Source organism: Manis javanica, chromosome 8, assembly GCF_040802235.1.
Source record: "Manis javanica isolate MJ-LG chromosome 8, MJ_LKY, whole genome shotgun sequence".
Classification (NCBI taxonomy): domain Eukaryota; kingdom Metazoa; phylum Chordata; class Mammalia; order Pholidota; family Manidae; genus Manis; species Manis javanica.
The window spans coordinates 121,223,384-121,235,148 of NC_133163.1; positions in this window are offsets into that span (position 1 = coordinate 121,223,384).

Below are 11,765 nucleotides of genomic sequence, written 5' to 3' on the forward strand. Positions count from 1 at the left end.
CATTCAGCCGTAACAGATTTCTCATGGGATATGAGGGTCCAGTCTCAGAATAGTGGTGAACACACAGCCAGAGGGCCTGCCCTCCACGAACTCGCAGTAGAGAGGGCTGGGTGCAGGGCCAGCGTCCTGCTAACTGCTCCCCCAGCTCCTGGCCTTCATCTGCTCTGCCAAGGGTACTTTATAAAACCCGAATGCTACCACTCCCTTCAGTGCCCCACCGGCCTCGGCGTGGGGCTGGAGCTCCCGGGCTGAAGTCTGCTCGTCTGCCGCAGCCCCCAGGTCAGCCCCCAGGTCAGTCCCCGTCGCCTTCCCAGCCAGCATTCTAGCCACGGAAAGCTGCTTGGGAAACACTTCAGTCAGTGCACATGGAATGGCCTCTCCACCACCGGCCCTGTTCTTACCCGTCAGTGCCGGCCCCCCTCTGCATGCCTGGGTGGAGCTCTTGGCACGTTTGACAGTGATCTGAGTCTTGCCACTGCAATGTGGATGCCGTGGGGACATAATGTCTCACTCTTCTCTGAGTGCCCAATGCCCAGTGCAGTTTCTGATGAGCAGATGCTTGTCTCCTGGGTAGACAGTCATGAGGTCTCGTGTGTGGCTTCCCACATGCACACCACCCCACGCCTCCCCTGGAGGGAACCTAGCAGCTCCCCAGTGTTACTGGTGCCAGAACCCTCCCACTCCACCAACCATGGCCCTTTGGTGTCCTGGGGTGAACTTGAAAGATAGCAAAGACCTGTCTGCCTGGCAGAGTCATAAGAAATGCCGCTGCCGCAATGACCAACTGGGTGCTGGGAACTAGGGCAAGGACAGCCTCCCGCTTGGCTCTAAGACGAACACTACGAACAAGGCTCTATGTGATGAAGAAATGCCAGGCCATCCACCTCCATTTCCCCAGTCCATCAACCCTCCTAATTTCAGCCACCTTCCTGCCAGGGGTGTGGTATTCTCAGCACACTATAAGCCATCAAATTGTCAGAAGAGGGGGCCATGGGCAGGTGTGGGGAGCAGCAGAGCGCCAAGAGGGGCCTGCTCTGCCCACACAGTGCTTGACTCTACACCTCGGGAGGCAATTCTCCAGGGGCCTGGGGGCAGAGGTGGGTGACAGAAATGGAAGGAAAATAACACATTTTTCATCTTTTAAACGTATGTACTGTTGAAAAATTGCTATTTAAAACTACAATTACTCTCCAAGCAAAATGGACGATGTTCATCTTAAGATGCTCTTCTATTCACGTGGGAACTTGGTGATTTTGGAAATGAAAATATGGGCCTAGAGCTGAGTTCAGAAGGGGTTAGAGGGAGCTCTTCTGCACTATGGAGGAAGAAAAATGTATAATTTCCTGAAATAATGGGGGGTGGGGAGGTAGCTCTGGCAGCAGGTATAATCAACAAGATGGTGAGAGAATGAGGTACCCTTGGGAAGGTACCCCTAGTGGGAACAGCTGCCCTTGAGATCCCCCAAATAATTTTTTTAAGTGAGATCTGAGAGCTAATTTAGTTCTGTGCGCTCTTTGCATGCCTGTGAGCCGAACCCCGTCCCACTCCCTGAATCGGGTGTAATGTCTGCCATGTGGGCACAGCCTTGCACAAGTTACTGGCTTTCTCCAACAAAGAGAGGGGCATCTGGGCCACCATGGCAACCGACAGGCCACAAGTTGGCGTGCTAATGGGGACCATAGATGGGACTGGCTCAGCTGAAGCAGAAGCTCAGAGCACAGAGAGACCAGAAGAATCTAAACCTGAGAATTCACAGAATCCCGGGGGGCAGAAGGGAGGGCCTGAGGCCATTCACAGATCAAGAAATGGGAATTCGAATGGGCCTTATCCAGATTTTAAGAGGCAGACCGATCTTAGTGTGTGGGTTCCCGTTGCTGTACATTTTCACACCTTCCCTCTCGGTGTCCTGAGGCGAAGCCCATCGCCTGCCATTGGTAGGTATGCTAAGTGCCTGCCCCCCATAATGCGTCTGCCTTCTGTGCACCTGGTCTCCCAAAGGAGAAATCTGGGGACCATTCTAAACTCTTCCCTCACAGCCACAGCACATCGCTCAACAATTCCCGCAGCTCTTGCTCTACATGGTGCAAAAGCGTCCCCATCACCTGCCCAGCAGGGTAGAGTACAATGTGGCCCTTGTCTGCCTCTCATATTTGCCATTTAATCTGCCCTGTCACCCCAACTTGGCCCTTGCAATAGAGAATAATTTGCATTTACAGAATGATCCGTGATGTCTGACCTCTGTACTATTCCCTTTGCCTCAAATTGTCTCCCTGCTCGCTACCCTCACTACTGGACTTCCCTGCCTGGTAAGTTTCTATGCATCTTCACAGACCCAGCCTAACCAGCCGGGGCCCAGAATGTTCTTGTTCACATGTGCGTCTCTTCCAACACACTGTGACCGCCTTAAGGAAAACAACCATGCTTGTTTTGGGATTCTCCAGCCGGTGCCTAGCTCAGAGGTGCTCACTAAGTGAACTTGCCTGGTGAGGAAGATGGTCCGGAAGTCAGCAAGGCCCGGTGCTGGGGGAACTGGGCAAAGCCCTGATTCTTCCTGGGAGCCAGTACTCGGAGGGTTTGCAGCGGAGCTAAGGCTGAGCTGAGTCTAGGCACTAATATGTGACTGACTATCTGGAGGGAGGAGGAGACCACTGAGAGCCGGGAAGCTGCCTGCTCCCCACGGCCATCAGCGCACCCTGATGAGAACAGACCCCAGCTGAGGCCGGGCCTCCAGGACTGCTCAGCCTGCGTGCGGTCAGTGGGTTAAGCGCTGGGCCCCAGAGGGCCAGTGTGGAAGGTCTGGTGGATGCATGGAGCTACCACTGTCCTCAGAGTCCCTGGAACACTGTGAGGGCAATTCTGGGCCCAGTTGATCTGGGTTTGGTTGGCCAGGTGTAACCGGTGGGGGCCAGTCCTAGTGAGTTAAGAATAATTCTTATAGACTCAAAACGTAGGTCTTACAGAGAATTCTAGGAAGCTTTATGAAAAAGGACAGGAATTGCTGGGATAGACCCTTGAATGAGAAATGATGGAACAGGCTCCCATAGACAAAGCTGCCTAGGATGTGGCAGGAGCGCCAGCTGATGAACATACTAAACTAACACCCTGAAGGGAGACTGGCTGGAACTGAAGCCAGACATCCTGAGGTGGGCAGGTGGAACATTTGAAACATTTGGGCCAGTCCCCTTTCCCGAGAAGCTGGGCATCATGCATGGTTTCACAGATATTCCGAGGACTATGCACAAGGCTCTGAAGATGCAAAATGATCAGTCTGTTATGTGCTCAAGTCGAGAGAAGGACCCAGACATTTAATAGACGGAAGTCCCCACTGAGCATGCAGAGTCCTGACAGGGATCTGGGGAAGGGAGGGGCCTTTCGGCCCTGGCTGCAGGTCTGGGAATCCCCCACCCCCTGAGGACACTGACAGTGGTGGGCAATTCACTGCAGGCAGGAAATGGGGTTTTTTTCCAGCTCTGCCTGCAGTAGAACTGAAAAGCAGGGAGAATTTGGATACTGGCTAAATTACAACATAAATACTTTCAAATGATTTGCTCAAAAGTGAATAAGGGATTTCCCCAGCAGTCGACAAGAAAACTGAACCCGAGCGGTATAAGGCTCTACCTTGGAGAAATCCCTACACCAAGAACCTGGAAGGTGGGGAGGGGAGGTCTCTGCTAGGCTGAGGGTGCCAAACCCCACCCAGCACACAGCCCAGCTCTGAAAGGGAGACTCACTTGTGAGAAATCCACCTGCCAGGGAGGGAAGCCGCAGGGAAGCCTGACTGGCACTGCCATATTTACAAAACAAATAAAAAACCCCATCCCTCTTGAGAATTGTGGAAGATTTTTGCATCTGTATTCATAAGGGATACTGCGTTGTACTGTTATTTTTCTGTATTTTTAAAATTCTGGCTGTGGATTCGTACTGAGGTCATGCGAGTTTCACAGAATAAGGACTGGTTCCCTCTCTTCTCTTCTTGGAAGGGTTTGTGAAGGATTGGTGTTCATTGTTCTTTAAACATTTGGTAGAATTCACCAGGGAGACCATCTGGTCTCAGACTTTTCTTTATGGGAAGTGTTGTTACTAAACTCTCTACTTGGCACAGATCTATTCAGATTCTCTATTTCTTTTTGATTCACTTGGGTAGTTGGTGTGTTTCTAAGAATGTGTCCATTTTATCTAGGTGATCTAATTTATTAGTGTCCTATTTTTCACAGTAGTTTCTACTATTCCTTTTTATTTCTTAAAGGTTAATTAGTAATATGCCCCTTTCATTCCTGATAGTATTTTGAGTCTCTCATTTTTGTCAGTCTAGCCTTTTCTTCTTTTTCTTTTTTGTTATAAGTAGCAAGTTTATTTTCTTTGATACAGAATGAACAGAGTTAATTTGATGTCCCAAATAAGGTAAGATTGCAACATTTGCTTATAAAAGTATGCCTTGAAACAGTCAGATCTTTGTTAATGTCAGGTTCAAGCAACTGCAATTTCAAGTTTGTTCACAAAATCGAAAAATTGGTTACTTTGAAAGTTTCGAAATGGCAATTCCATCCCAGTCATAATTACCAGGGGCAAAATGCTCTCTTTGCTGAACTTCAACAGCACTGTAATACTATGTACATCCACTTTTCACAAATGCATGTGTATTTTGCAAAGAGTACATACATTCCTATTACATCATTTTTGGAAATGGGCTCATTTGCCTTATAGGCTCCAAAAGGGTCAATTGTCGAATTGTCAAAGTTTGTCAATTTTGTCGATCTTTTCAAAGAACTGACTTTTGGTTTTGCTGATTTTCTGTGCTGTTTTTCTATTCTGTATTTCATTTATTTCTGCTCTAATCTTTAATTTCCTTCTTGGTTTGTTTAGTTTGTTCTCTTATGAGTTTCTTAAGGTAAAAGTTTAGGTTGACTTAAGATCTTTTTTTAAAATAAAGAAGCTTATTGCTGTAATTTCCCTGTGAGCACTGCTTTTGCCGCATTTCGTAAGTTTTGGTATGTTGCATTTTTGCTTCTCAATTTTGGTTTTTGTGTTTGTTCATCTCTCTTTACTTTCTAATGTTCTGTGTGATTTCATCTTTGACCCATTTGTTCTTTGAAAGTGTGTTGCTGTGTAATTCCCATATATTTGTGAATTTTCTAAATTTCCTTGTTGTTGATTTCTAATTTCATTATATGGTAGAGAATGTACTTTGTATGATTTCAATTCTTTTTAAATTTATGAGACTTGTGGACTATTCTGGAGAATGTTCCATGTGTACTTGAGAAGAGTATGTATTTCTGCTATTGTCAAGTGGACTGTCCTAGATGCCCATCAGATTTAGTTGATTTATATTTTGTTCTAATTTCTCCCTCCTTGCTGATTCTCCATCTGCTTGTTCTATCCATTATTGAAGGTGGGTATTGAAGTCTGCAGCTATTATTGTTGAATGAACAATATTTCCCCTTCCATTATGCAGGGTGCTTCATAAATTTTGGGACCCTGTTAGGTGTGCCCATCAGATTTATAATCATTAAATCTTATGGATAGAATGACCCTTTTATTATTTAAAAATATCCTTTGCTTTGTAACAATTTTGTCTTAAATTCTATTTTGTTGATATTAGTACAGCCACTCCAGCTCTCTTTTGACTAAAATTTGTAAATCTTTCACATCCTTTCAACCTATTTGTGTCTTTGAATATGAAGTGTGTCTCTTATAAACAGTATTTAGTTTGATTATATATATATATACATGTTACTGTATTAAGTAATATAATATCAGCAAATACATATTATACATTCTTTTATGTTGTTAACAGAGTAATAAATACTATTAATGTATATAATTACACATTATATGTTTATTTAAATTATATAGTTTTTTAATTCATTTTGCCAATTTCTGCCTTTTATTTGAATATTTAATCTGTTTACATTTTATGTAATTGCTGATAAGGCAGGACTTACGTGCAGAATTTTGTTGTTTTCTATGTTTCTTTTTTTTTGGCCTGTGTTTCATTACTGGCCTTTTTTGTGTTAAATAAATACTGTCTATTTCCATTTTAATTCCCTTGTCATAAGGCACAGATCATAAAAGAAACATTTTGGAAGTTGCAAGTCGTCAAAATTAAAAACGTTTACCCTTTGAGAGACATGCTTAAGAAAATGAAAAGGCAAGTCATACACTGGAAGAAAATACTTACAAAACATATTTCTATGAAGAACTTACATCTTGAATATATTATTTGTGATTCAATAACAAGAAAACCAATAATTCAGTAAAAACAAATGAATAAAGATTTGAACAGTCATTTTACCAAACAACACATACTAAATAAACAATTGCAAAGGTGCTCAGCATCTTTAGTCATTATGTAATATAAATCACACCAGGAGTTAACATCACACACCCTCTTGAGTGGCAAAAAGACGAGACTGACAACATCAGGTGTTTAAAGGATTTACAGTAACTGGGACTCTCATCCAGTCGCTGGTGGGAATGCGAAACAGTACCCCAACTTCGGAAAAAATAGTCTGGCAGTTTCTTATAAAGTTAAACATATACTCACCACATGACCCTACAATATCCCTCCTGGATATTTACTCAAGACAAACGAAAACCCACATCCGCATGAGGACTGAACATGACTGTTCATAGGAGCTTTATTCTTAGCAGCCCAAAACTGGAAACAGCCCAATTGTTCATCGGTGGGTAAATTAACAAACAAACAGTAGAAAGAAAAAGGGTCCATCCACACAAGGGAACATTGCTCAGCGGCACGCACAATGTGGACGGATCTTAAAAGCCTTAGATCAAAGGAAAGAAATCAGACACAAAAGATGACACACTTGGTGATTCCATTTATATGAAATTGTCTGAGAGGGAAAGCTTCAGTGACAGAAAGCAGATTGCCAGGGTCAGGAGTGGGCGGAGGGATTGACCGCAAAGGGACGCAAGAGCATTTGGAGAGTGACAGACATGTTCGGGGTCTTACTTGCTGAAGTTGTTACAGGACCGTGTAAACTTGTCAAAACTCATTGAACTGTACACTGAAGATTGATGAATTTTGTGATATATGTTATACCTCGACAAAGAAAAAAGATACGATTGGCAATGACAAAAAGAACACAAGGTCCTAGGAGTAAATCTAACAAAATGAACAAGTCTTCGTGGAGAAAATGATCAAGTATGTGAAAGGTTAATGCCCAGAGGTGGTTAATGCCCAGAAGATAGTCTGCATGCCCACCCACATGTCACAGCCTCCTCTGTGGTTATAACGGGGCCGGGTGAGGAAGGGAGAGGAAGCAGGAGAGGAAGGGAAGTGTGTCACTGCTGGAGAGAAGTAGGTCCTAATCAGCCATCCCCCAGTTGTCTCTCCTCCCACAGTGATCGTGGAGACGAGGGGTCCAAGGTGATCTCAGTAGAGAGAGTGGCTGCCTGGCCTGCAGGACACTGCCCCTAGGCTGAAATAAACCTTCATTGTGTTGAACTGTTGAAATTGGGGCTTTTTTGTTGGGGCCGCTAGTGCAAATTACCCTAATATAAAAGATACTAAAGAAGACCCAAATGCCAGGAGAGTTATAAAAAGAACTTATACCCTGTTCAACCATAAGAATACAAATTCTAATAATAATACTCATGTAATTTCAAATCAGAAGTCCATTGAATTCTTCTTGCATCTTAACGAAGTGATAATGTACAAGGTAGCACAAAGAGGTTAGAATAGCTAAGACATTCTTTAAGAAGCCACTGGGAGGACTGGCTCTGCTAGATATGAACGTACTTTAGAAGCTAGAGTAAGACAGTGTGTACTGTTTGGACAGAATAGACAGGCTCATGGTACTGCACAGAGGCCTCAGCATAGACCCTGTTATGATATATGAGTGACACTGTAAATTGGCAGGAAAAAATGACTGTCCATATGGGGCAAAAATTAAACTGAACTATGCCCTGTCACCATACGTCAGGTACGTTAAGGACTTAAGTGTGAAAAGCAATATATCACAGTTTTAGAAATAATATAAAATATCTTTATAACATCAAAGATAGGTTTCTTAAACAGCAAAAAGGCACTAAAGAAGTACTAGATATTACTTTTAAATAATGCTAAACTTGACTTCATTCATCAAAAAACACCAATTAAAAAAAACAATGAAAATACAAGTCATAAACAGGAAGAAGATATTTGCAACACGTATAATAAACAAAGGATTCATTTTTTAAACGTGTGTGTGTGTGTGTGTGTGTGCAAAACTCCTACAAATGAATAAAAAGACAACAATAGGACATCAGGCAAAACACATGAAAAAATGTTTCCCAAAGAGGAAACACAAATGGCAAATGAAGATACAAAAACATCCAGCCTTACTAGTAATTAGGGATTTGCCCATTAAAACACAATTAGGTATCACAAGATTGGGAAAATAAGAAAATCTGCTGATTCCAATTATTGGCAAGAATGTGGAGAAACAGTAACTTGTACACCACAGGTGGGAGTGAATAAATTGTTAGAACTGCTTCAAACAGCTTGGCATTATCTTCTGAAGATTAATTCACCCTAAGACTCAGTTGGTCCAATCCTAGATACAAAGCCTAGAGCTCCTTCTGCACATCTTTGTCAGAAGCCACAAGCAAGAACGTTTGTAGTAGCAGTGTTTGTATTAGCAAGAACTGGCATTGGCCAGAATATCTATTTCCAGAAGAATACATATGTAAATGGTGGCATATTCATATACCGGAATGCTATACGGCAGCAACTATGCTCCATGCAATCTACAGGGTCTCAGAATTACACTATTGAATGAAAAAAGCAAATTACTAAAGAATACATACAGCATGATATCACTTATTTTTACAAATAAGTGATACAAAATTTTACAAATAAATGATAGAAAATTTTGCAAATATACTCAGGGAAGAGGTATGGCCCTCCCCTGGTGCAGGCAATGAAAAGGTGCATGCATGACTGTAAAGAAATTTGAAAAAGTGGAATGGTCTAAAACTCAGTGTGTTTTTTGTTATCACCATGCATCCACAATTCTGAACATTATTGATAAAATCCTCCCCAAAAAGGCAACTACTTCCAGCCTCCACCCTCCCACAATGAACTCATTCAGAGACATTTTATTTTGGTGGTAAAGTATTAGGAAGAGAAGGGAATGACAGGACTAACGTTCAGGTGAGGGGTTGCGCTCTAGGAGAGAGAGACGGACATGGCTGGGGACTGGCGCAGGTGTCAGTTCTATTTTTCTAAACTGGTACATGCTGGTTATCAGATTTTTAATATCTTACTTATATATTTATTATGTCTATATTTACTTATTTATTATGTGTTCACTTACATCCCCTTCTATATACCCAGAATAGTCCACCCTCAAGAGAAAGAAAATTGAAGAAGTAAATTCAGCAAGAGGTGAGCTGGGGGAGGGGATGTGCTGGTCCGCGCTGGAAGCACAGACTCAGAACAGAATGAAGAGGCCCTGGGCCACCAGAATAGGATGAGGGGCCGTGCAGCAGGGGCGGCAGCAGGGGCGGCAGGTGCCCCGGCTGATGCTCAGAGGATTGCGGTGGGGGGGGGGGGCCTGGACCAAGGAAACCAGGCGGCACTCCCCCGGGGCGGGAGCCACTGGCGTGGGGAACTTTCCAGGAAGGGGGTGAGAAGAGAAAGTGAGGCTGGAGGCTCCAGAACACCAAGCACCCTTCAAGCCTCGGCAGAACAGAAAGGTGGGGCAGTGGAGAAAGCCGGGGTTCCCCAAGCTGGGAACAGCCCGGCCAGCCGGTCACACCCCACTGGCCGAGGAGCCGCCCGTGGACTTAGCACGACCGTCCTGACCTTGCCTAGAGCCGTTTCCATCACAGGAGGCAGCAACCGATGCAGGGGGGCGAGGGGACCCAGAGGAAAGGCCTGGAGGCAACTCTCAGGAAGTCTGGCTGAGAAAACGAGGAGCAGCAGCTGGGAAGAGACATGGAGTCAAGGGAGGGATTTTGCTAAACTTTGAAAATGTTCTTTAAACATCCCCATCTGGCTTAGCCCCATTATGGCAGAAAGGGTGCGTTCAGGCCTTCCCACCCTGCCGGCAGCCATAGGCCGGGAGTGCACTGGCATGTCTGGGAGGCGTTCTGCACGGTCGGCAGGAGCATTTGATCAGGGATGTGGTTCAGAATTGCTGGTAGATGGTGACGGTGAAAGATACAAGAAAGCAAACGGACATTTAGACATTTAAAAAATCCTCCGCAGACGATGCGCCCTCTCTCGCCTGCCCTGGGACAGGCGGCTCCCACCCCTGCGGTTGGTGAGCCACCCATGGGAGGTGCAGGCTTTGAGTCTCTGGGCCCTGGCCGTGCGTCTGGCTCCTTCATCTTCTGGCTGATGGGTCCGGGGCAAGTTCCTGCCACTCTGGGGCATCCCTGCTCGTGGGCCCACCGTGCTGAGACTGATTCTTACCCAGCAGGGCCTGTGCAGATGGAAGGAGAGAGCAGGAAAGCACCCGGTGGGTACTTACGAAGTCAGAGAGAAGAGGAGATGGGGCCTGGTGTTGCCCCAGCCCCTGATAGAGGAGCCAGGCCTGCCTGTGCCAGCGCCTGGGGGGATCCAGCATGGGGCTGGCAGGGGCAGCAGGAAAGGGTGAATATCCTGGGGCCACTGGGGCCCGGATCCACCCTTCGCGGCTTGGCTGGGCCACAGCTAAGGCGCATCTACCTGCAAAGGCCTCCCCACAGCCCAGAAGGCCAGGGTCTGCGTCCCGCCCCTGCTCTCCCTGCTGTCCCCGAGGAAGTGCCGCTGCCTGGGCCGCAGGGGGCAGTTGTCATGGGGATGCCCGACCTGCCGAGCTGCCTCCTTAGCAACGGGACTCCCCGACCGGTTGCCATGGAAACAGCATCCACTCAGCAATCAGTGGTGAGGACTGGGTTCCCTGCCCTTTCCTGAGGACTTTCTCCTCCCTGGTGGGCGGGCAGCAGGGCACTCGCCGCTGCACAGGGAGCCCCGGGCACTTCGCTCTTCCAGCCACGGATCACTGCCTCTCTCAGCCCGAGAGGTCTGAGGGCCCATGGGGACCCTCTGCAGCTGGAGTGACAAAGGCTACCGTCTGCAGGTGCTGCCAGGCCCAGCCACCCCACCCGCAGGGGGGAGTGGGTGCCACATCTAACAGTGAGGCTGGATCCCACCTGTGCCCTCAGGGGCCCCAAACTGCAGGAGCCCAGAGGCTGTGTGCCATCCTTGACCATTCTGAAAGGCACCCCTTGCCCTGGCCATGACACCCTTCCCACGACCTGACCACCTTGTCCCCCAGCCAAGGTTTCTGAGGGCCCATCTGATCAGGCTAAGACGGTCATCTCTCTCTTCAGTATCTAACTGCAGTCCATAGGCACACTGACTCCCCTCCGTCTCCTTCAGGCAGCACCAAGCAGTCGCACGGACTCCAGCCCTGGCAGCTGCGGCGGGAAGGAGCTCAGCCAGGGTCTCGCACCTGCACTAGCAGACAAAGAACACACGTTCTCACCCTCCTCTTTAATGACTCTCACCAGCTCGCCCAGCACACACTGGCACCCACAGCCAGACTGCTTGCTCCAGTGCACCTTTGCCCTCCTGCTTTTCGGGGCACAGGTCTGTGCACACAAGGGCTCACGCGTGCTCCAGGGGCTGTGTGCCATCACCCTCCACAGCCTGGCTCCTGAGCCCCCAGTATTTCCCAGCAGCCTGAACCCCCTGCCCCCCTCTCCAGCCCCTAGAAGAAGGCAGCACCTGCTGGAATTTTTTTTTTATTTAAATAAAATATACAACACGGCGC